Source organism: Arachis ipaensis, chromosome B6 (assembly GCF_059453495.1).
Source record: "Arachis ipaensis isolate K30076 ecotype BB chromosome B6, ASM5945349v1, whole genome shotgun sequence".
NCBI lineage: Eukaryota > Viridiplantae > Streptophyta > Magnoliopsida > Fabales > Fabaceae > Arachis > Arachis ipaensis.
This window is the reverse complement of record NC_142441.1, coordinates 50,346,193-50,369,061: the sequence shown is the minus strand read 5'-3', so window position 1 is coordinate 50,369,061 and position 22,869 is coordinate 50,346,193. Positions and strand designations below refer to the sequence as shown.

Sequence of the window (22,869 nt, the reverse complement as noted above, 5' to 3'; positions counted from 1 at the left end):
TTAGCAACTTGCTCTTTAGTAATGTCTTCATCCTCTTCAGAGGAAGAATACTCATCAGAGCTCATGAAGGGCAGAAGCAGGTTGAATGGAACCTCTATGGTCTCTGTATGAGCCTCAGATTCCTTTGGTTCCTCAAAGGGAAACTCCTTATTGGTCAGTGAATATCCCAGGAGGTCTTCCTCACTAGGATTCACGTCCTTCTCCTCCTTTCTGGGTTCGGCCACACCAAGTAAGGTTATAGCCTTACACTCTCTTTTTGGATTCTCTTCTGTATTGCTTGGGAGAGTACTAGGAGGAGTTTTAGTGACTCTTTTACTCAGCTGGCCTACTTGTGCCTCCAAATTTCTGATGGAGGACCTTGTTTCATTCATGAAACTTAGAGTGGCCTTAGATAGATCAGAGACTATATTTGCTAAGCTAGATGGACTCTGCTCAGAATTCTCTGTCTGTTGCTGAGAGAATGATGGAAAAGGCTTGCTATTGCTAAACCTATTTCTTCCACCATTATTAAAGACTTGTTGAGGCTTTTGTTGATCCTTCCATAAGAAATTTGGATGATTTCTCCATGAGGGATTATAGGTGTTTCCATAGGGTTCTCCCATGTAATTCACCTCTGCTATTGCAGGGTTCTCAGGATCATAAGCTTCTTTTTCTTCAGAAGATGCCACTTTAGTACTGTTGGATGTGGTTTGCAATCCATTTAGACTCTAAAAAATCATATTGACTTGCTGAGTCAATATTTTATTTTGAGCCAATATGGCATTCAGAGTATCAATTTCAAGAACTCCCTTCCTCTGAGGCGTCCCATTACTCACAGGATTCCTTTCAGAAGTGTACATGAACTGGTTATTTGCAACCTTGTCAATGAGTTCCTGAGCTTCTGCATGCATTTTCTTTAGGTGAATGGATCCACCTGCAGAATGGTCCAATGACATCTTTGATAATTCAGACAGACCATCATAGAATATATCCAGGATGGTCCATTATGAAAGCATGTCAGAAGGATACTTTTTGGTCAGTTGCTTGTAACTCTCCCAAGCTTCATAGAGGGATTCACCTTCTTTCTGTTTGAAGGTTTGAACATCCACTCTAAGCTTGCTAAGCTTTTGAGGAGGAAAGAACTTAGCCAAGAAAGCCATGGCCAACTTATCCCAAGAGTTCAGGCTATCTTTAGGTTGAGAGTCCAACCATATTCTAGCTCTGTCTCTTATAGCAAACGGGAAAAACATAAGCCTGTAGACCTCGGGATCAACCCCATTGGTCTTAACAGTATCACAGATCTGCAAAAATTTAGTTAAGAACTCAAAAGGATCTTTTGATGGAAGTCCGTGAAACTTGCAATTCTGTTGCATCAGAGAAACTAATTGAGGCTTTAGCTCAAAATTGTTTGCTCCAATGGCAGGGATTGAGATGCTTCTTCCATGTAATTTGGAATTTGGTGTAGTAATGTCACCAAGCATCTTCCTTGCATCTCAACCATTATTATTATTTTCGGCCATGTCTACTTCTTTGTCGAAAATTTCTGTCAGATTTTCTCCAGAGAGTTGTGCTTTAGCTTCCCTTAGCTTCCTCTTCAGAGTCCTTCCAGGTTCAGGATCAGCTTCAACAAGAATGTTCTTATCCTTGTTCCTGCTCATATGAAAAAGAAGAGAACAGAAAAGAAAATATGGAATCCTCTATGTCACAGTATAGAGATTCCTTATATGAGTATAAGAATAGAAGGATGGAAGAAAGAAAAGATAAGAATTCGAACACAGAGGAGAAGAGTTGGTTCGAATTTTTGAGTAGAAGAGAAATGTTAATAGATAAATAAATAGAAGGAGATGAGAGAGGGGAAATTCGAAAATTAAAAATAAAATGAAAAAAAATAGTTTTTTTTTTGTTTTTATGTTGACTATTAATTAGGATTCGAAATTTAAGATGGGAAATAAAATTAAATTAAAATTTAAGACAATTAGTTAATTAAAACAAATTTTGAAAAAGGGGTTAGCAGTTTTCGAAAATTAGAGAGGGAAAAGTAGTTAGGTGGTTTTGAAAAAGATAAGAATCAAAATAAAAAGTTAAGTAGTTAATTGAAAAAGATTTGAAAATCAATTTTGAAAAGATAAGAGGTTAGAAAAGATTTCGAAATTGATTTTGAAACAGATGTGATTGACATTGAAAAAGATATCATTGAAAATAATTTTGAAAAAGATTTGAATTTAAAAAGATTTAATTTTTAAAATTGAAGTTGATTACTTGACTAACAAGAAACAAAAAGATATGATTTTAAAATTTAAAGATAGAACCTTTCTTACTAGGCAAGTAACAAACTAAAAAAATTTTTTTGAATCAATCACATTAATTGTTAGCATTAATTTTGAAAATATGAAATAGAAATAAGAAAAAGATTTTGAAAATAAATTTTGAAAATTTCAAAATTATGAAAAAAAATGAAAAAGATTTGATTTTTGAAAAAGATTTGAAAAAGATAGAATTTTTAAATTGAAAATTTGATTTTGACTCATAAGAAACAATTAAATTTAAAAACTTTTTGACTAAATCAAACCAAATTTTCAAAAATTTATGAGAGAATAAGGGAAAGATAGTTTTTTTGATTTTTTAATTTTTAATGAAGAAAGAGAAAAACAACCAAAAGACTCAAAATATGAAAATTATGAATCAAAACACATGATGCATGCAAGAACACTTTGAATGTCAAGATGAACACCAAGAACACTTTGAATGTCAAGATGAACACCAAGAACTTATTTTTGAAAATTTTAAGAAAAGACACACATGCAAGACACCAAACCTAGAAATTTTCAAACTTTAGATACTAACAAATTGAAAATGCATATGAAAAACAAGAAAAGACACCAAACAAGAAAAATTTAAAGATCAAACAAAGAAATTCATCAAGAACAACTTGAAGATCATGAAGAATATCATGCATGAGTTTTCGAAAATTTTAAGAAAAATTAAAAATATGCAATTGACACCAAACTTAAAATTGACACAAGACTCAAACAAGAAACATCAAATTTTTGGTTTTTATGGTTTTATTAAAATTTTTTTGGATTTTTTCGAAAATTAATTGGAAAAGAAAAATAAGGATTTCAAAATTTTTAATGAGAATTCCAGGAATTAGACATGGCTTACTAGCCAGCCAAGCTTTCAGTGAAAGCTCCGGTCCAAAACACTAGACATGGCCAATGGCCAGCCAAGCTTTAGCAGATCATTACATACAAAAGCTAAATTGCTGAGAAAGACAAAGAAGTTCTTCTCTAATGATAGTTGAAACCTCGGTCCAAAGGATTAGACATGGCTTTACTGCCAGCCAGACTTTAACAGATCATCATGAAACTCTAGAATTCATTCTTAAAAATTTTGAAGAACATACAATAATTAAAATTTTTTTTTGAAAATTTTTCGAAAATAAAAATAATAAAAACAAAAAGCTTAAAATTAAAATAAAATTACCTAATCTGAGCAACAAGATGAACCGTCAGTTGTCCAAACTCAAACAATCCCCGGCAACGGCGCCAAAAACTTGGTGCACGAAATCGTGATCGTTCATTCCTTGGTAATGGCGCCAAAAACTTTATACGCACGTTCATAATCTTAGATATTTGTCACAACATCGCACAACTAACCAGCAAGTGCACTGGGTCATCCAAGTAATAAACCTTACGTGAGTAAGGGTCGATCCCACGGAGATTGTCAGCTTGAAGCAAGCTATGGTCACCTTATAAATCTCAGTCAGGCAGATTCAATTGGTTATGGAGATTTGATAATTAAAAGATAAATAAAACGTTAAATAAAGATAGAGATACTTATGTAATTCATTGGTGAGAATTTCAGATAACCGTATGGATATGCTTTTATTCCTTCTGAACCTCTGCTTTCCTACTGCTTTCATCCAATCACTCATACTCCTTTCCATGGCAAGCTGTATGTTGGGCATCACCGTTGTCAATGGCTACTTCCCGTCCTCTCAGTAAAAATGGTCCAAAATATGTTGTCACCGCACGGCTAATCATCTGTCGGTTCTCGATCATGCTGGAATAAGACTCAGTAATCCTTTTGCGTCTGTCACTACGCCCAGCACTCGCGAGTTTGAAGCTTGTCATAGCCATCCCTTCCCAGATCCTACTCGAAATACCACAGACAAGGTTTAGACTTTTCAGATCTCAAGAATGGCCGCCAATAATTCTATCCTATACCACGAAGACTCTAATCGTAGATCATGAGGCTAAGAGATACGCATTCAAGCTTGTTTGCATGTAGAACGGAAGTGTTTGTCAGGCACGCGTTCATAAGTGAGAATGATGATGATCGTCACATAATCATCACATTCATCATGTTCTTGTGTGCGAATGAATATCTTATAGAAGAAATAGGCTTGAGTTGAATAGAAAAATAATAGTACTTTGCATTAATTCATGAGGAACAGCAGAGTTCCACACCTTAATCTATGGTGTGTAGAAACTCTACTGTTAAAAATACATAAGTGAAAATAGGATAGACATGGCCGAGTGGCCAGCCTCCCCTGGAGGTCTCAGAACGTAAAAGTTACATAATGTGTTCCCGAGATGTGAAATAAATCACTAAAAGTAGTTTTTATACTAAACTAGTAACTAGGGTTTACAGAAATGAGTAAATGATGCAGAAATTTGCTTCCGGGCCCACTTGGTGTGTGCTTGGGCGATGCATTGAAGCTTTCACGTGTAGAGGTCTTCCTTGGAGTTAAACGCCAGTTTGTAACCTGTTTCTGGCGTTTAAATCTGCTTTGCAACCTGTTTCTGGCGTTTAACTCCAGAATAGGGCAGAAATCTGGTGTTGAACGCTAGTTTGCGTCATCTAAACTCGGGCAAAGTATGGACTATTATATATTGCTGGAAAGCCCTGGATGTCTACTTTCCAAAGCATTTAAGAGCGTGCCATTTGGACTTTTGTAGCTCCAGAAAATCTACTTTGAGTGCAAGGAGGTCAGAATCCAACAGCATCTGCAGTCCTTCTTCAGCCTCTGAATCTGATTTTTGCTCAAGTCTCTCAATTTCAGCCAGAAAATACCTGAAATCACAGAAAAACACACAAACTCATAGTAAAGTCCAGAAATGTGATTTTTAATTAAAAACTAATAAAAATATACTAAAAACTAATCAAATCATACTAAAAACTATGTAAAAATAATGCCAAAAAGCGTATTAATTATCCGCTCATCAGTCTCCCTAAGGTTGAACATTTTTATTTGATCCAAAACCTCTCTGTTTGGTCCAGAAGCTCTTTGTATGGTCCAACAACATTTCTGTTTTGCTCACTTCTCATAATCCCCTGCAATCAAATAATTCAAACAACTGAAAGTAATATGCACTAAACCATGAAATGCTTGCTTAACAAGGAAGAAATACTAGCTCATTGAATGAAATTCAAAAGAAAAAACTGTAAAACCCCGGTTAAATGGAAATTAAAATAAATAATTATTAAAATATGGGCCAAAGGGTTTGAAAAATCTAGAATTCATAATTTATAAATTTAATGGTGATATTTGGATTCAGAGAATTTTTCAAGTGGAAAAATATGATTTTCTGAGGAAAAAATGCGTAAAGACGCGTACTAGTAATTTAACTGGCAATACTGGTGCACGAATTCCCACACTTCATATAGCTGAACCAGCAAGTGCATTGGGTCATCCAAGTTATACCTGAGCGAGTCAAGGTCGATCCCACGAGTATTGTGGTTTGAAGCAAGCTATGGTTATTGATGAGTGGATATTTTATACGCTTTTTGGCATCAGTTTCATATAGTTTTTAGTATGTTTTGTTTAGTTTTTATTAAGTTTTTATAGGTTTTGGTGTTAAATGTACATTTTTGGATTCTACTATGAGTTTTTCTGTTTTTTTGCAATTTCAGATAATTTTTGGATGAAATTGAGGAGATGGAGCAAAAGTCTGATTCAGAAATAGATAAAGCACTGCAGATGCTGTCTGGATCTGACCTCCTTGCACTCGGAAGAGCTTTTCTGGAGCTACAGAAGTCCAAATAGAGAATTTGCAGCTGCTATGGAAAGCTGAATTCTAGAGATTTCTAGCAATGTATAATACCATACTTTGCTTCATATTAGAAGGCCCAAAACTGGCGTCCAACACCAGCTTCCTACCCCCCTTCCAGGAGTCCAGCGCCCAAGGAGCAAAGCCCAACGTTCAAACGCCCAGAGAGGACCCCCTAGCTAGCGTTCAATGCCCTAGAGACCTCCTAGCACGTGGATCCCATCAAAGTTCAGCCCAAACACTCATCAAGTAGGCCCCAAAAGTTGACTTTAGCACTAAAAAACTGTTTTACCTTTACTAGTCATTTGTTTAGTATTTAAGGGATTATATTTATGTTATTAAGGACCTTTTACCAGACTTTTACACACCATATTCAAGTTTTACATTGTATTTACCTTTCAGTGTGAGTTTCTAAACCTCCTAGGTTGAGGGGAGGAGCCCTGCTGAGTCCTATGAATTAATAAAAGTGTTACTATTTCTCTTCGAGCCGTGTTTAGTTAATTCTAAGATGTATATTCGTTCTTCAACATGGTGAATAGGATGACCAGTGACAATCAAATCTGTTCATCATACTAGGACCGCGTGCCTGACAACCACCTGTGTCTACTTGGATTCGTGCAAATACTTCAGTAGAAAGCATTGAACCGCCAGCTTGATTATACATCTCTCAGACGGCTAATCCACAACTTCATTGGGGACTTCTCAAGACACCAGTTAAGATTAGAAAGCCCAAAATGGGCGACCAACACCAGCTTCCTACTCCCTTCTAGGCGTCCAGTGCCCAAGGAGCAGAGCCCAACGTCCAAACGCCCAGAGAGGACTGCCTAGCCAGCGTTTAACACCCTAGAGACCTTCTAGCACGTGAATCTCATCAAAGCTCAGCCCAAACACTCGCCAAGTGGGCTCCAGAAGTGGATTTTAGCACTAAAAAGACTGTCTTACCCTTACTAGTAATTTGTTTAGTATTTAAGGGATTAGATTTATGTTATTAAAGACCTTTTACCAGACTTTTACACACCATATTTGAGTTTTACATTGTATTTTCCTTTCAGTATGAGTTTCTAAACCTCTAGGTTGAGGGGAGGAGCCCTGTTGAGTCCTATGAATTAATAAAAGTATTACTGTTTCTCTTTGATCCATGTTTGATTAATTCTAAGATGTATATTCATTCTTCAATATGGTGAATAGGATGACCAGTGACAATTAGCTCTGCTCATCATACTAGGACCGCGTGCCTGACAACCACCCGTGTCTACTTGGGTTCGTGCGAATACTTCAATGGAAAGCATTAAACCGCCAGCTTGATTATACATCTCTCAGACAGCTAATCGATGACTTCGTTGGGGACTTCTCTAGATACCAATTCAGCCAATTTCCAGGGAGATTAAGGTCTCTGTGGTAGAGGTTAGAACCCAAAGATACAAGATTCTCTGATCCGGAAGATCCGACCTTGTCTGTGGTACTTTGAGTAGGATCATTAAGGAGAATGGACTGTACGAGCTTCACCCTCAATCAGACTGGATCCACACTGACCCTAGGGTTCAGATCTGGAGGAGTATTGATGACTTCTTGATGAGCGAATAATTTATACCCTTTTGGCATTATTTTTACATAGTTTTTAGTATGTTTTAGTTACTTTTTATTATATTTTTATTAGTTTTTATGCAAAAATCACATTTCTGGACTTTACTATGAGTTTGTGTGTTTTTTTGTGATTTTCGGTATTTTTTGTCTAAAATTGAGGGGCCTGAGCAAAAATCTGATTTAGAGGCTGAGAAAGGACTGTAGATGTTGTTGGATTCTGACCCTCCTATACTCGAAGTGGATTTTCTGGAGCTAGAGAAGACCAATTGGCGCGCTCTTAATTGCGTTGGAAAGTAGACATCTTGGGCTTTCCAGCAATATATAATAGACTATACTTTGTTCGAGATTTGATGGTCCAAACTGACATTTAAACCCCCACCAGAGATTTCTGGCGTAAAACGCCAAAACTAGCACCAAAACTGGCACCAAAAGGCGTAAAAGGCCCAAACTGGCACCCATGCTGGCATTTAACTCCAAGAATGGCCTATGCACGTGAAAGGTTCAATGCTCAGCCCAAGCACACACCAAGTGGGTCCCGAAAGTGGATTTCTGCACTATCTACACTTAGTTACTCAATTTCTGTAAACCCTAGTAACTAGTTTAGTATAAATAGCACTTTTTACTATTGTATTCGGATTTTTGAGATGCTATCATAGGTGATCATACCTTGGACTTAGAGGTTGGCCTCAAGGCCATGCCTAAACCTCTTTCACTTATGTATTTTCTACGGTGGAGTTTCTACACCCCATATATTAAGGTGTGGAGTGTAACGGCCTAGCCCCGAAGAAACGGCGCTTTTTCGGGATCAAACGAAATTTTTACAGAATTTTTAGGAATTTCTATGCATATAAGCACCTCCACTGCACAGGTGCTGCGTCATCAAGCTGCTGAGTCAGCAGCTTGATTGCACAGGACACCTCTCCTAATCTAAGTAGGCACGTCGCGAAGAGTTGCGTTTTTGAGCCACTTCGGGCCCGAATTTCAAAATTCTGATTTCCGTGGTTAGTCTCTATGTGACGAGCCGGTCACGAATTTCGAGAGAAAAATTATATTAATATAATATTCATATATTATTATTTTATTCAGAATATTATATTATTATCTTCTCTACTGTGATTAATGTTTATCTATGTTTAGTAATATAATAACTGAGCTTGAAATCTACCGGTAACGGATAATACCGGCATTCTTAGATGAACTTAGCACTGCTAATGCTTCATCATATATCTTTTATTCTTATGATTATCCAGTTACTAGTGTCATTTACACTAAGTAACTTATTGTTTATCCATTAGTAGTGTAATTACTTAAGTTCTAATACATCTAGCTTTAGTAATTATCCTTTTCGGAGATATTTTGACAAGTAACTTTTGGATAATCATCATCCAAAAGCCACGGCCTCCCTAGGACAGCTTGGCTATCATTTTTGTTCTTGGAAAAGCTTAGAACACCATGAAAGAAAACCATGAAGCTTCCATGAACACCTGAGCTACTTTCTCCGTTCTTTCTCAAACCGAAACCCCTATAAAAAATCTAATCTTACCAAAGTGTTCACCTCTTCCTCCTCTTCATTTCTATGTCACTTTTCATGGAGTAAATCAAGGTATGAAGGCTGCTCCTCCTCCTTGAAGATTCGGCCATGGTGGTTCCTTAAGTTAATGATGTTTTCTTCATGTTCTTTCTTAGGATCTCTTATTCAATCACCAATAGCTCCAAGAAAACGTGATTTCTAGTTACCTTAAGGTGAGGAAAACCTTCTTTTCATCATCATGAAGCTTCAGCCTTCATGGTTCATAAGATTCTAAAGTTGTTTTTGATGTTAAAATAGGCGTAAAAGTGCTTCTGGAAGCTTGTTTTTGGTGCAATCTTGGACAGCAGCAAAGGAGGTAAGGTTTGGTAAATTAATCAATGATTGGATGTGTTCTTGAAGTGTTAAACCAGATCTTGTTGCTTGAGATTTGATTTTGGGTGTATGTGTGAGGGTTTGATCATGGAAACTTGTTGTTTAATGCTTGAAAATCATGTTTATGATGGTTTTGAAGTGGCTGTTGGTTCTGCTGAAAAACGTGACATTCCAGCCATAAAAATCATGATTTTTTATGCTTATTTGATGTGTATTTAATGGCTGAAAAGTTTCTCTTTGGTTTGATAAAAATCGGGTTCAAATCGGTTTCCGAAAAGATTGAAAAACTAGCTGAAAATCAAGCAGAAATCTGATGAACTTTTGAAAAAAAAAATGTTTTTGGTTTTTGGAAGAACATGAAAACGTGTATTCAAGGAGTTTTGGGGTCAAAATGCAATTATTAAAAAGTTTGGAGTTAAAAATTAATTAATCAAAAGTTGAGGGGCTAAAGTGCAAATATTAAAAGTTATAGGGGTCAAAGTGCAATTTCCAAGAAGTCCGGGGGTCAAAATGTAATTTTTGAAAGTTAAATAAAATATTATTATTTTAATAATAAAATATTAACATATTATTTTATTAATAATAATAAAATATTGATAAAAAGACAGATTTCCCTGAAAGCCTCAGGAGGGCAGATTTGAGTCCAGAATTCTCTAATTTCCTTTACTGAACACCTAAGAAGAGGTATAAGAGAAGATATAGAGGTATATGAGGTAAAGAAATAAGATTTTGAAACCTGTGTTTAAGTTAAAAAGAAAAGGAGTTAAAAGTGATATAGCTGTGTACCTGACCTTACAGAGTAAACAGAGAATTGTAAAATGAGCTTTCTGTGATGTTCTAATGCTTGATTTATGATGATTGCTAAGTGATGGAGAGTATGGTTATATGTGAATTATGAGCCTTCGGGCAATGCTTGTGAATGTTGTGCGGGGACGCCCGTATTGTGATGTTGCTTCCCAGACAGGCTGCGGTAGAGTAGTACCAGCCCTGCAAGCTGAATGCTTGGTAGAGGCCTGACTCGCATACCTACAGTATATTGAGACCTGAGCAAATACCAGCCCTGCAAGTCGAGAGCACTTGGTAGAGGGTATGCGGTACTTAATATGGGATTAAGTTCTGGGAAGGCCTTATCTGACCTGGAGGGTCGGATTGCGTCGAGTGCGGGTCGAAACCGACAAATGAGCTCATTACCTGCAGTAGGGACAGACATGCATCATACTTGTTTGTGCATTATTTATTGCTAATCTTCTTGTGTTCTTGTCCTTGTTTGTTTGAGCATAACTGTGTGATTGCATGTTAATGTGTGAATGTGCATTTATTTCCTATTTTCTCTCTTGTTCATGTGTTAGTTTATGTTGCTGTTATGTACATATTACTCTACATTTATTTATACTTCTATGACCACGGACATTATAAATGAACTTAACTGTAAACCCCGACCTTACTAAGAACTCCCCAGTTCTTACCCCTTACACCTCTACAGATGGACACGGGAGTCCTATTTTACGAGATTGATCCACCGTACATCAACGAGGACCCGGTGCGTGGCGAGTATTACATCTACTGTGCGGTACCTCGTATCCGTAATTATGTAGTTCGTGGTATACCTTTCCAATACCCTATTAGGACAGCATACTTTAATCCTGATGCACCCTATGACTTTCCTTTATCTTGGTTACACCCTGGCGGACCTGGGATACCTCATCCTGAGGAGCAGATGCCACCTCCACCTGACCATCCTCCTCCACCTGAACCTCCTCTACCTGATGAGCCTATACCTGCCCAGCTTATCCATGAGGCACCTCCTGCACCTTTTGTCCTTGATGAGTGGGGTGTTTGATGTGTATTTTCGGAAAATGAAAAACGAATTCCAAACACACAAATCTAACCGGCAAGTGCACCGGGTCGTATCAAGTAATAAAACTCACGGGAGTGAGGTCGATCCCACAGGGATTGAAGGATTGAGCAATTTTAGTTTAGTGGTTGATTTAGTCAAGCGAATCAAGAGTTGATTTGAGTGGTTTGTATTCGACAGAAGCTAAATTGCATGAAATGTAAAGGGAGAAGGGTAGATTGCAGAAAATTAAAGAGCAAAGAAAGTAAATAAGCTGAATCTTAAAGAACAAGTAATGTAAGTTGCAGAAACTTAGATTGCAAGAAATGTAAATTGTAGAATCTTAAAGTGCAAGAAATGTAAATGGCTTGAATTATAAAGGGAATTGGGAAGTAGATTTGCAGAAATTAAACAAGGAAAAGTAAATTGCATTAATCAGACAAGTAGAAAGTGACTTGAATTGAACCGGATCTCAAACGGAAATGTAAATGAACTTGAAAAGCTTTAAACAAAGAATTTAAAATGCAAACTCCAGATCTCAGGACCCAAGAGACTAGATAACCGAGTTTAGATCTCAATGCCTTCCTAGATCCAAATGTGGAATTCAATTGCAAGAAATTAAAGATAAAAACAGAAGAAAACTTGAATGTAAATCTCAATTCTCCAATGATGCAGTAAAAGAAACAGAAAGAGATCTAAAGGTGGGATTGAGACAGAATTTCCCCAATTCTCAACACCCAAGACTCAAGACAAGTGTAATTGAAATTGAAAACAAGAAAACTAAGAGGAAGAGAATTCAATTCTCCTTCCCCGAACTCAGAAACTCAGAACAGTTCAAAATCCAAAAGCTCTCCAAAAAACTACTCAGCAAAAACTCAAAGGAAAACCTCCCTGAAAAACTTAAATCCTAAGCTATTTATACACTTTCTTCAAATGGTCTTCAAGCCTTGAATTGGGCCTTTGCTCTTGATGGAATTGGGTTGATAAAGGCCTTGGTTGATTGCTCTTGGAGTTGGAGAAAGATCCATTGTGAACCGGGTTGAAATCATGAAAGTTTGAGTAAAAGTTTGAGTAAAAGTTTGAGGGAAACTTTTACTCAAACTTTTTATACCAGATGGCTTCACTTGCTGCTACCAACGTTTGGGCTAAAGTTTGAGGTCAAACTTTTGCTCAAACGTTGGCCCCCTTGTGCATATGTGTGGCGCCAATGTTTGCCAAAAAGCTTGAGGCAAACGTTGGCGCAAACTTTTCTCCTCCAGGGTGTGCAAGTGTGGCGCCAACGTTTGCCAAAAAGTTTGAGGCAAATGTTGGCGCAAGCTTTTTTTCCTCCAAGGTGTTGGTTTTGTGATGCCAACGTTTGCCAAAAAGTTTGAGGCAAACGTTGGCTCAAGCTTTTCTCCCAAAAGTTTGAGCTAAAGTTTGAGGCAAACTTTTGCTCAAGCTTTTTTCCTCTGGAGTGTTTTCAATTCTTCAAAAAGTTTGAGCTAAAGTTTGAGGCAAACTTTGGCTCAAACTTTTTTTCTCTGGCATGTTTTCAACTCTTCTAAAAGTTTGAGCTAAAGTTTGAGGCAAACTTTTGCTCAAACTTTTTGTTCTCTCTTGCTCCTAGCCATTCCTTCTTCCTTCAACCTTCTTCAAAACTCTTTTCACCTATCATCAATCAATCAAAACAATCAAAGCTATGTCCCAAATCATGAGATTGTGTTTCTTTCATAATATATGACAATTATAGCATAAAATCTCATGAAAGTGCATGAATTCATACATGGTTGATTGAATCAAAGGAAACATGGAAATCTACCCAATTGGCTTGCTTATGGCTTAAGAAAGTGCATAAAATCAATTGAAAACAAAAGAAAAAGGCTAGTGAAACTAGGCTAAGATGGCTTGTCATCAGTGTTCCTGTGTTGCCACCCGAGCTTGATCCTTTACCTGAGCCGATCGAGCCTCCTGTCTTTGATGAGCAGCAGGGACATGAGTATGATCAGATCATGGAGGCGCCACCTCCTTCTCCATACTGTATTTTGTTTGGTAGCTATCCTTTTATGGTTCCTGTGGCCAGCAGTGGTTCCTCTGCTATCACTCCGGCAGAAGAAGAGGACGAGGAAGAAGACGATCCAGAGGAAGATCCTAACTTCATAGTTATCTCCTCTGACAGCGATGATGATGAGCCAGGCGAGGCGCCAGCAGGCGAGCATCACCATTCGCCCGGTGATTTTCCGTGAGGTACTCTGGACCAGGATTGAGGAGACTTTTTGAGACGCCTAGTCTAACTTCAGTACATTAGAGTGTCTCCCTCACTTTTGTTAGCATGATTAGAGGGAATAGGCATATCATAGAGTTAGGCTAGCCTGGGTGCCAACTTAGGGGCTTTTGGACAGGCCAGGCCCTGGGGCGTCTTATGTACATATATGTATATACTATATGAGTCACTGACTTAGGGGTGCTGTACTATAGCTCTATGCTTATATAACTGAGCCGCTTCTGTAACATGATGTATATTATAGTGTGTTATTCCATATTCTGTTATCTTTTATCTTATGTATGTGAACGTTTAATTATCCCTTGATATATGGAAGGTATGCGACTTTAAATTATTCTTGTTAAAAAAAATTTACTTGTAAAAATTCGCGGGGTTTTAACAACGTACATGCTTATATTTATTAATTAATAATACAAAAAGGAAAAACAAGTTGGTAACATTCGATTTCTAGTATGATCTAGACATGCTAGAAGTTGGATCGTTACAATTTGGTATCAGAGCGGTTCTTCCTGTTAGAGCCTGGGGAATGGACTGAATCATGCTTTATTGCATGCTCTGTGGTGTGTCTCATGCTTATAGGGTATCTATGTGATATGTGTTGCATGAATGTCTTTGTGCTTTCATTCTGATAATGTTCAGGCCCAACTTGAGGTATTAAGACTGATCACCTTGGTATTGATTGTTTGGTATGAACAGAATCAGGATGCCTCCACGGAGACGTAGCGATCGGGAAGGGTCTACTGTTAACAATCTGCCACAAAACGATGATAATTTGTTTGCTGCGATTCACGCTATGGCTGAGGCTGTGCGTGAAACGGCGACTGCTACTACCCGAGCAGTTAACCGTCTGGGGGAACGTAATGGAGAGCGTAACAATGACCGTAATGGTGAGAATGGTGGGAACGGTGATGGAGATAACATGAATCATGATAGGCCTTTGACATTAGCTGCTTTCTTGAAAGTTAATCCACCGAAGTTCAAGGGTACGACTGTAGCAACTGAAGCTGATAATTGGTTCCGAGGCATAGAAAGGTCCTTGAGGGCACAGCATGTCCCGGAAGAACAGTATGTAGAATTTGCTACTTATATGTTGGAAGGGGATGCTCAGCACTGGTGGCAGGGCATTCAACGTTTACTACAGCAAGATGAGGGTAATATTTTGTGGGATATTTTTAAAGAAGAGTTCTATAAGAAGTACTTTCCTAGAGCTACTCGTGAGGCAAAGGAGATGGAGTTGATGCAGTTAAAACAGGGAAGTATGTCTGTTGCTGAGTATACAAGGAAGTTTGAAGATTTATGTCATTTTTCCAAGGTTTGTCAAGGGAATCCAACAGATTTCGAAGAGTGGAAATGTTTGAAATTTGAAGGAGGACTCCGTGAAGATTTGTTGAACTCAGTGGTTCCATTGGAAATACAGAATTTTGTGGAGTTGGTTAATAAGAGTCAGCTAGTAGAGGACTGTGCTAAGAAGATAGCTGCAGCTCGGATGAATCGCCCAGGATCTTCTTTTTAGAATTATAATCGGTATACAGCTCCTCAGGGAAGGAATTTTAAGCAGGGAGCAATGCCTTCACGAAGGTACAATCAGAATAGAAATGTTCATGCACGTCCTACAGGAGAGAATGGAGGAAGAATGAGACAGGATATGGGTAAGCGACCTCAGCAGGCGCAGATGCAACCAGTATATAGGCAGTGCAGAAAGGAGCATGGAGGTAGACCTTGTCAGCTTACAGGCGTTATCTGTTTTTCTTGTGGTCAGCCTGGACATATGGCTAAGGACTATCCGAAGAAGCCAGTACAAGGAATAGATAGGCCGCGACAGCAAGGACGTGTGTTTGCTATGACTGCTGATGACGCAATGAAATCAGACTCCCTAATTCAAGGTCAGTGTTATGTCAAATCTCGACTCTTAACTGTACTGTATGACTCTGGTACATCACATTCATTTATTTCTGAGACTGTTGCGCATGAGTTGGGATTAGATTTCACCATGTTAGATTATAATCTAATTGTTCGTACACCCACATCTCAAAATGCCTTGACTAGTCAAGTATGTCAACAGGTGCCTTTTGTTATTGAGGCTAGGACTTTTATACATGACCTGGTTTGTTTGCCTTTGTGTGGTTTAGATATTATCTTAGGTTTAGATTGGTTGTCCAAGCATCATGTTTTCCTTGATTGTTTTAAACGAATTGCTACATTTCCATCATCTGAAATGCACACTGAACCAGTTGAGTCTTATACTTTCTATTTGAATTCCCTAAGAGTTATTTCTAGTAATAGTGGGTTAGAGGGTTACGTTCTACTATCGGCTAGCTCCGAAACTAATGAACAAGACTTGGAGCAAATCCGAGTGGTGAAGGAGTTTCCTGATGTTTTTCCGGATGATATACCTGAGTTTCCACCTCAGAGAGAGATAGAGTTTAGTATTGATCTAGTTCTTGGAGCCGGACCAATTTCTATAGCACTATATCGGATGTCACCATTGGAACTAGCAGAGTTAAAGAAGCAGTTGAATGAATTGCTGGGGAAGAAGTTTATTCGTCCGAGTGTATCACCATGGAGAGCTCCAGTGTTACTAGTAAAGAAGAAGGATGGTGGAATGAGGTTATGTGTGGATTATCGCCAATTGAACAAGATCACAATCAAGAACAAGTATCCACTCCCAAGGATAGATGATCTGATGGACCAGCTGAGAGGTGCGACAGTATTCTCGAAGATTGATTTGCGGCCAGGTTACCATCAAATCCGGGTGAAGGAATCAGATATACCTAAGACTGCCTTTCGAACTAGGTACGGTCACTATGAGTATACGGTTATGTCCTTTGGACTGACTAATGCTCCTGCTGTATTCATGGATTATATGAATCGCATTTTTCGTCCGTATCTAGATCAGTTTGTGGTAGTCTTTATAGATGATATCCACATCTAGTCCAAGACAGAAGAAGAACATGGAAAGCATTTGAGGATTGTGTTGCAAATATTAAGAGCACGGAAGCTATACGCGAAGTTGTCGAAATGTGAGTTTTGGGCGACAGAAGTGGCATTCTTGGGACATGTGATCACACGAGATGGAATAACTGTAGATCCTTTAAAGATTGAGGCCGTAGTACAATGGAAGCAACCCAAGACAGTTACAGAAGTTCGTAGTTTCTTGGGGTTAGTAGGATACTATCGGCGGTTTATCAAGGGTTTTTCACAGATAGCTTTACCTTTGACTCGCCTTACTAGGAAGGAAGTTCCGTTTGAGTGGACAGAGAAGTGTGAAGAAAGCTTTGAAACTTTAAAGGAAAAGTTGACGACGGCGCCAGTTTTGGTGTTACCAGACCCACAGGAACCTTTTGAGGTGTATTGAGATGCTTCTTCTAAGGGACTTGGATGTGTATTAATGCAGCATAGGAATGTGGTAGCTTATGCTTCAAGACAACTAAGACCTCACGAAAGGAACTATCCGACACATGATTTGGAATTAGCAGCAGTGGTCTTTGCACTTAAGATTTGGAGGCACTATTTGTACGGAGCCCAATTTGAAGTCTTCTCTGATCATAAGAGTTTGAAGTATATCTTTGATCAGTAAGACCTTAATATGAGGCAGAGGCGATGGATGGAATTCTTAAAAGATTATGATTTTAAGTTGAGCTATCATCCTGGGAAGGCAAATGTAGTCGTAGATGCTTTGAGTCGGAAGAGTTTGGGCATATCCTGGATGATGATCAAGGAAGAAGAAATGATCTCAGCCTTTGAAAACTTAAAATTAAGAATGAGAGAGACATCAAGAGGAGTTGTTATGGCGCGACTACAATTAACATCTGACTTTAAGATAGCTATTAGCAAGCTCAAGCCCAGAATTCAGGAATGCTGACATTGTTAACACGGATGAAGGCAGATCAGCCGGAAGAAGTACGCCAAGATAAAGAGGGAATATGGAGATATAGGAATAGAATTTGTGTACCTGCTCAGGAGGACTTGAGAAAGAACATTCTGACCGAAGCTCATGAAAGCAGATTTTCTATCCATCCCAGAACGACTAAAATGTACCAAGATCTAAAGAAGATGTTCTGGTGGCCAGGAATGAAGAAAGATATAGCAATGTATGTTTCAAAGTGTCTCACTTGCCAGAAGATTAAGGTGGAACATCAAAAACCACCTGGAACCCTGCAACCATTGGAGATACCACAATGGAAATGGGAAGAGATTACGATGGATTTTGTTACTGGGTTACCAAGAACCTCTGCTGGGCATGATGCAATTTGGGTAATTATAGATCGATTGACAAAATTAGCGCATTTTCTACCAATTCAAATTGGTCACAGCTTGGAGAAACTCGCCCAGTTATACATTCAGGAGATAATACGATTGCATGGAATACCTTCATCAATTGTGTCAGACAGGGATCCAAGGTTTACTTCTAGATTTTGGGGACCTCTACAGAAAGCTTTTGGGACGAAGTTGCACTTAAGTACAGCATATCACCCACAGACTGATGGACAGACAGAACGAACAATTCGTACCTTGGAAGATATGTTGAGATCTTGCGTAATGGACCAACAGGGTAACTGGGACAAATACTTGCCATTGATTGAATTTGCTTACAACAACAGTTATCAACAGAGTATCGGAATGGCACCATATAAGGCCCTCTACGAAAGAAAGTGTCAATAACCATTATGCTGGTATGACAAGGAGGAAAGCAGGATTTTGGGGCCAGACTTGGTACAAGAAACTACTGAACGAATTAAGCATATCCAAGAGAAGATTCAAACTGGCCAAAGTCGACAAAAGAGCTATGCAGATATTAGGCGTAGGCCCTTAGAATTTAACGAAGGTGACCATATCTTCTTAAGAGTGACACCTACGACTGGAATAGGTAGAGCTCCTAGGACTAAGAAATTGAATCCACGATATTTAGGTCCTTTTCAAATTCTTAAAAGAGTCGGTCCAGTAGCATACCAAGTAGCTCTCCCTCCTTATTTGTCAAACCTTCATGATGTTTTTCATGTTTCACAACTCAAAAAGTATAATCACGACGAAAGCCACGTTTTACAACCAGAGACAGTATAGTTGCGAGCTGACTTGACATATCAAACCCTACCAGTCAGGATTGTGGAATGAAGTGACAAACAGCTTAGAGACAAGACAGTATCATTGGTTAAGGTAGCATGGGGACAAACTGGAACTGAAGAGTACACATGGGAGCTGGAAGACAAGATGAGAACAGACTACCCGTTTCTCTTTTCAGGTAATTGAAATTTTGAGGACAAAATTTTCTTAGGAGGGTAGAATGTAATGGCCTAGCCCCGAAGAAACGGCGCTTTTTCAGGATCAAACGGAATTTTTACAGAATTTTTAGGAATTTCTATGCATATAAGCACCTCCACTGCACAGGTGCTGCGTCATCAAGCTGCTGAGTCAGCAGCTTGATTGCACAGGACACCTCTCCTAATCTAAGTAGGCACGTCGCGAAGAGTTGCGTTTTTGAGCCACTTCGGGCCCGAATTTCAAAATTCTGATTTCCGTGATTAGTCTCTATGTGACGAGCCGGTCACGAATTTCGAGAGAAAAATTATATTAAAATAATATTCATATATTATTATCTTATTTAGAATATTATATTATTATCTTCTCTACTGTGATTAATGTTGATCTATGTTTAGTAATATAATAACTAAGCTTGAAATCTACCGGTAACGGATAATACCGGCATTCTTAGATGAACTTAGCACTGCTAATGCTTCATCATATATCTTTTATTCTTATGATTATCCAGTTACTAGTGTCATTTACACTAAGTAACTTAATGTTTATCCATTAGTAGTGTAATTACTTAAGTTCTAATACATCCAACTTTAGTAATTATCCTTTTGGATAATCATCATCCAAAAGCCACGGCCTCCCTAGGACAGCTTGGCTATCATTTTTGTTCTTGGAAAAGCTTAGAACACCATGAAAGAAAACCATGAAGCTTCCATGAACACCTGAGCTACTTTCTCCGTTCTTTCTCAAACCGAAACCCCTATCAAAAATCTAATCTTACCAAAGTGTTCACCTCTTCCTCCTCTTCATTTCTATGTCACTTTTCATGGAGTAAATCAAGGTATGAAGGCTGCTCCTCCTCCTTGAAGATTCGGCCATGGTGGTTCCTTAAGTGAATGATGTTTTCTTCATGTTCTTTCTTAGGAAAAGCTCCAAGAAAACGTGATTTCTAGTTACCTTAAGGTGAGGAAAACCTTTTTTTCATCATCATGAAGCTTCAGCCTTCATGGTTCATAAGATTCTAAAGTTTTTTTTTATGTTAAAATAGGCGTAAAAGTTCTTCTAGAAGCTTGTTTTTGGTGCAATCTCGGACAGCAGCAAAGGAGGTAAGGTTTGGTAAATTAATCAATGATTGGCTGTGTTCTTGAAGTGTTAAACCAGATCTTATTGCTTGAGATTTGATTTTGGGTGTATGTGTGAGGGTTTGATCATGGAAACTTGTTGTTTAATGCTTGAAAATCATGTTTATGATGGTTTTGAAGTGGCTGTTGGTGCTGCAGAAAAACGTGACATTCCAGCCATGAAAATCATGATTTTTGACGCTTATTTGATGTGTATTTGATGGCTGAAAAGTTTCTCTTTGGTTTGATAAAAATCGGGTTCAAATCGGTTTCCGAAAAGATTGAAAAACTAGCTGAAAATCAAGCAGAAATCTGATGAACTTTTGAAAAAAAAAAATGTGTTTGGTTTTTGGAAGAACATGAAAACGTGTATTCAAGGAGTTTTGGGGTCGAAATGCAATTATTAAAAAGTTTGGGGTTGAAAATTAATTAATCTGAAGTTGAGGGGCTAAAGTGCAAATATTAAAAGTTATAGGGGTCAAAGTGCTATTTCCAAGAAGTCCGGGGGTCAAAATGCAATTTCTGAAAGTTAAATAAAATATTATTATTTTAATAATAAAATATTAACATATTATTTTATTATTAATATTATTTTAATAATAATATTATTTTATTAATAATAATAAAATATTGATAAAAAGACAGTTTTCCCTGAAAGCCTCAGGAAGGCAGATTTGAGTCCAGAATTCTCTAATTTCCTTTACTGAACACCTAAGAAGAGGTATAAGAGAAGATATAGAGGTATATGAGGTAAAGAAATAAGATTTTGAAACCTGTGTTTAAGTTAAAAAGAAAAGGAGTTAAAAGTGATATAAATGTGTACTGACTTTACAAAGTAAACAAAGAATTGTAAAATGAGCTTTCTGTGATGTTCTAATGCTTGATTTATGATGATTGCTAAGTGATGGAGAGTATGGTTATATGTGAATTATGAGCCTTCGGGCAATGCTTGTGAATGTTATGCGGGGACGCCCGTATTGTGATGTTGCTTCCCAGACAGGCTACGGTAGAGTAGTACCAGCCCTGCAAGCTGAATGCTTGGTAGAGGGCTGACTCGTATACCTGCGGTATATTAAGACCTGAGCAAATACCAGCCCTGCAAGTTGAGAGTACTTGGTAGAGGGTATGCGGTACTTAATCTGGGATTAAGTTCTGGGAAGGCCTTATCTGACCTGGAGGGTCGGATTGCGTCGGGTGCGGGTTGAAACCGACAAATGATCTCATTACCTGCAGTAGGGATAGACATGCATCATACTTGTTTGTGCATTATTTATTGCTAATCTTCTTGTGTTCTTGTCCTTGTTTGTTTGAGCATAACTGTGTGATTGCATGTTAATGTGTGAATGTGCATTTATTTCCTATTTTCTCTCCTGTTCATGTGTTAGTTTATGTTGCCGTTATGTACATATTACTCTACATTTATTTATACTTCTATGACCACGGACATTATAAATGAACTTAACTGTAAACCCCGACCTTACTAAGAACTCCCCAGTTCTTACCCCTTACACCTCTACAGATGGACACGGGAGTCCTATTTTACGAGATTGATCCACCGTACATCCACGAGGACCCGGTGCGTGGTGAGTATTACATCTACTGTGCGGTACCTCGTATCTGTAATTATGTAGTTCGTGGTAGACCTTTCCAGTACCCTATTAGGACAGCATACTTTAATCCTGATGCACCCTATGACTTTCCTTTATCTTGTTTACACCCCGGTGGACCTGGGATACCTCATCCTGAGGAGCAGATGCCACCTCCACCTGACCATCCTCCTCCACCTGAACCTCCTCTACCTGATGAGCCTATACTTGCCCAGCTTATCCATGAGGCACCTCCTGCACCTTTTGTCCTTGATGAGTGGGGTGTTCCTGTGTTGCCACCCGAGCTTGATCCTTTACCTGAGCCGATCGAGCCTCCTGTCTTTGATGAGCAACAGGGACATGAGTATGATCAGATCATGGAGGCGCCACCTCCTTCTCCAGACTGTATTTTGTTTGGTAGCTATCCTTTTATGGTTCCTGTGGCCAGCAGTGGTTCCTCTGCTATCACTCCGGCAGAAGAAGAGGACGAGAAAGAAGAAGATCCAGAAGAAGATCCTAACTTCATAGTTATCTCCTCTGACAACGATGATGATGAGCCAGGCGAGGCACCAGCAGGCGAGCATCACCATTCGCCCGGTGATTTTCCGTGAGGTACTCTGGACCAGGATTGAGGAGACTTTTTGAGACGCCTAGTCTAACTTCAGTACATTAGAGTGTCTCCCTCACTTTTGTTAGCATGATTAGAGGGAATAGGCATATCATAGAGTTAGGCTAGCCTGGGTGCCAACTTAGGGGCTTTTGGACAGGCCAGGCCCTGGGGCGTCTTATGTACATATATGTATATACTATATGAGTCACTGACTTAGGGGTGCTGTACTATAGCTCTATGCTTATATAACTGAGCCACTTCTGTAACATGATGTATATTATAGTGTGTTGTTCCATATTCTGTTATCTTTTGTCTTATGTATGTGAACGTTTAATTATCCCTTGATATATGGAAGGTATGCGACTTTAAATTATTCTTGTTAAAAAAAATTTACTTGTAAAAATTCGCGGGGTTTTAACAATGTACAGGCTTATATTTATTAATTAATAATACAAAAAGGAAAAACAAGTTGGTAACATTCGATTTCTAGTATGATCTAGACATGCTAGAAGTTGGGTCGTTACATGGAGCTCTACTGTTCTTCATGAATTAATGCAAGTACTATTGTTTTTTTTCAATTCATGCCTACTTCTTCTCCAAGATATACTCTTGTACTTAATCCAGTTAAGTCAGAATGAAGGGCTGACCCGTGACAATCACCCACTATCTTCGATACTCGCTTA

General features: G+C 38.4%; 1 non-coding gene across 1 annotated transcript; it reads left to right on the top strand.

Annotated features, from left to right (window-relative positions):
- Positions 1-989: 989 nt before the first annotated feature.
- LOC148555517 (small nucleolar RNA R71) lies at positions 990-1,097 on the top strand. Its single transcript, XR_015887158.1, has one exon. It is a non-coding gene; the product is annotated as a small nucleolar RNA R71 (small nucleolar RNA).
- The last annotated feature ends 21,772 nt before the right edge of the window (positions 1,098-22,869 follow it).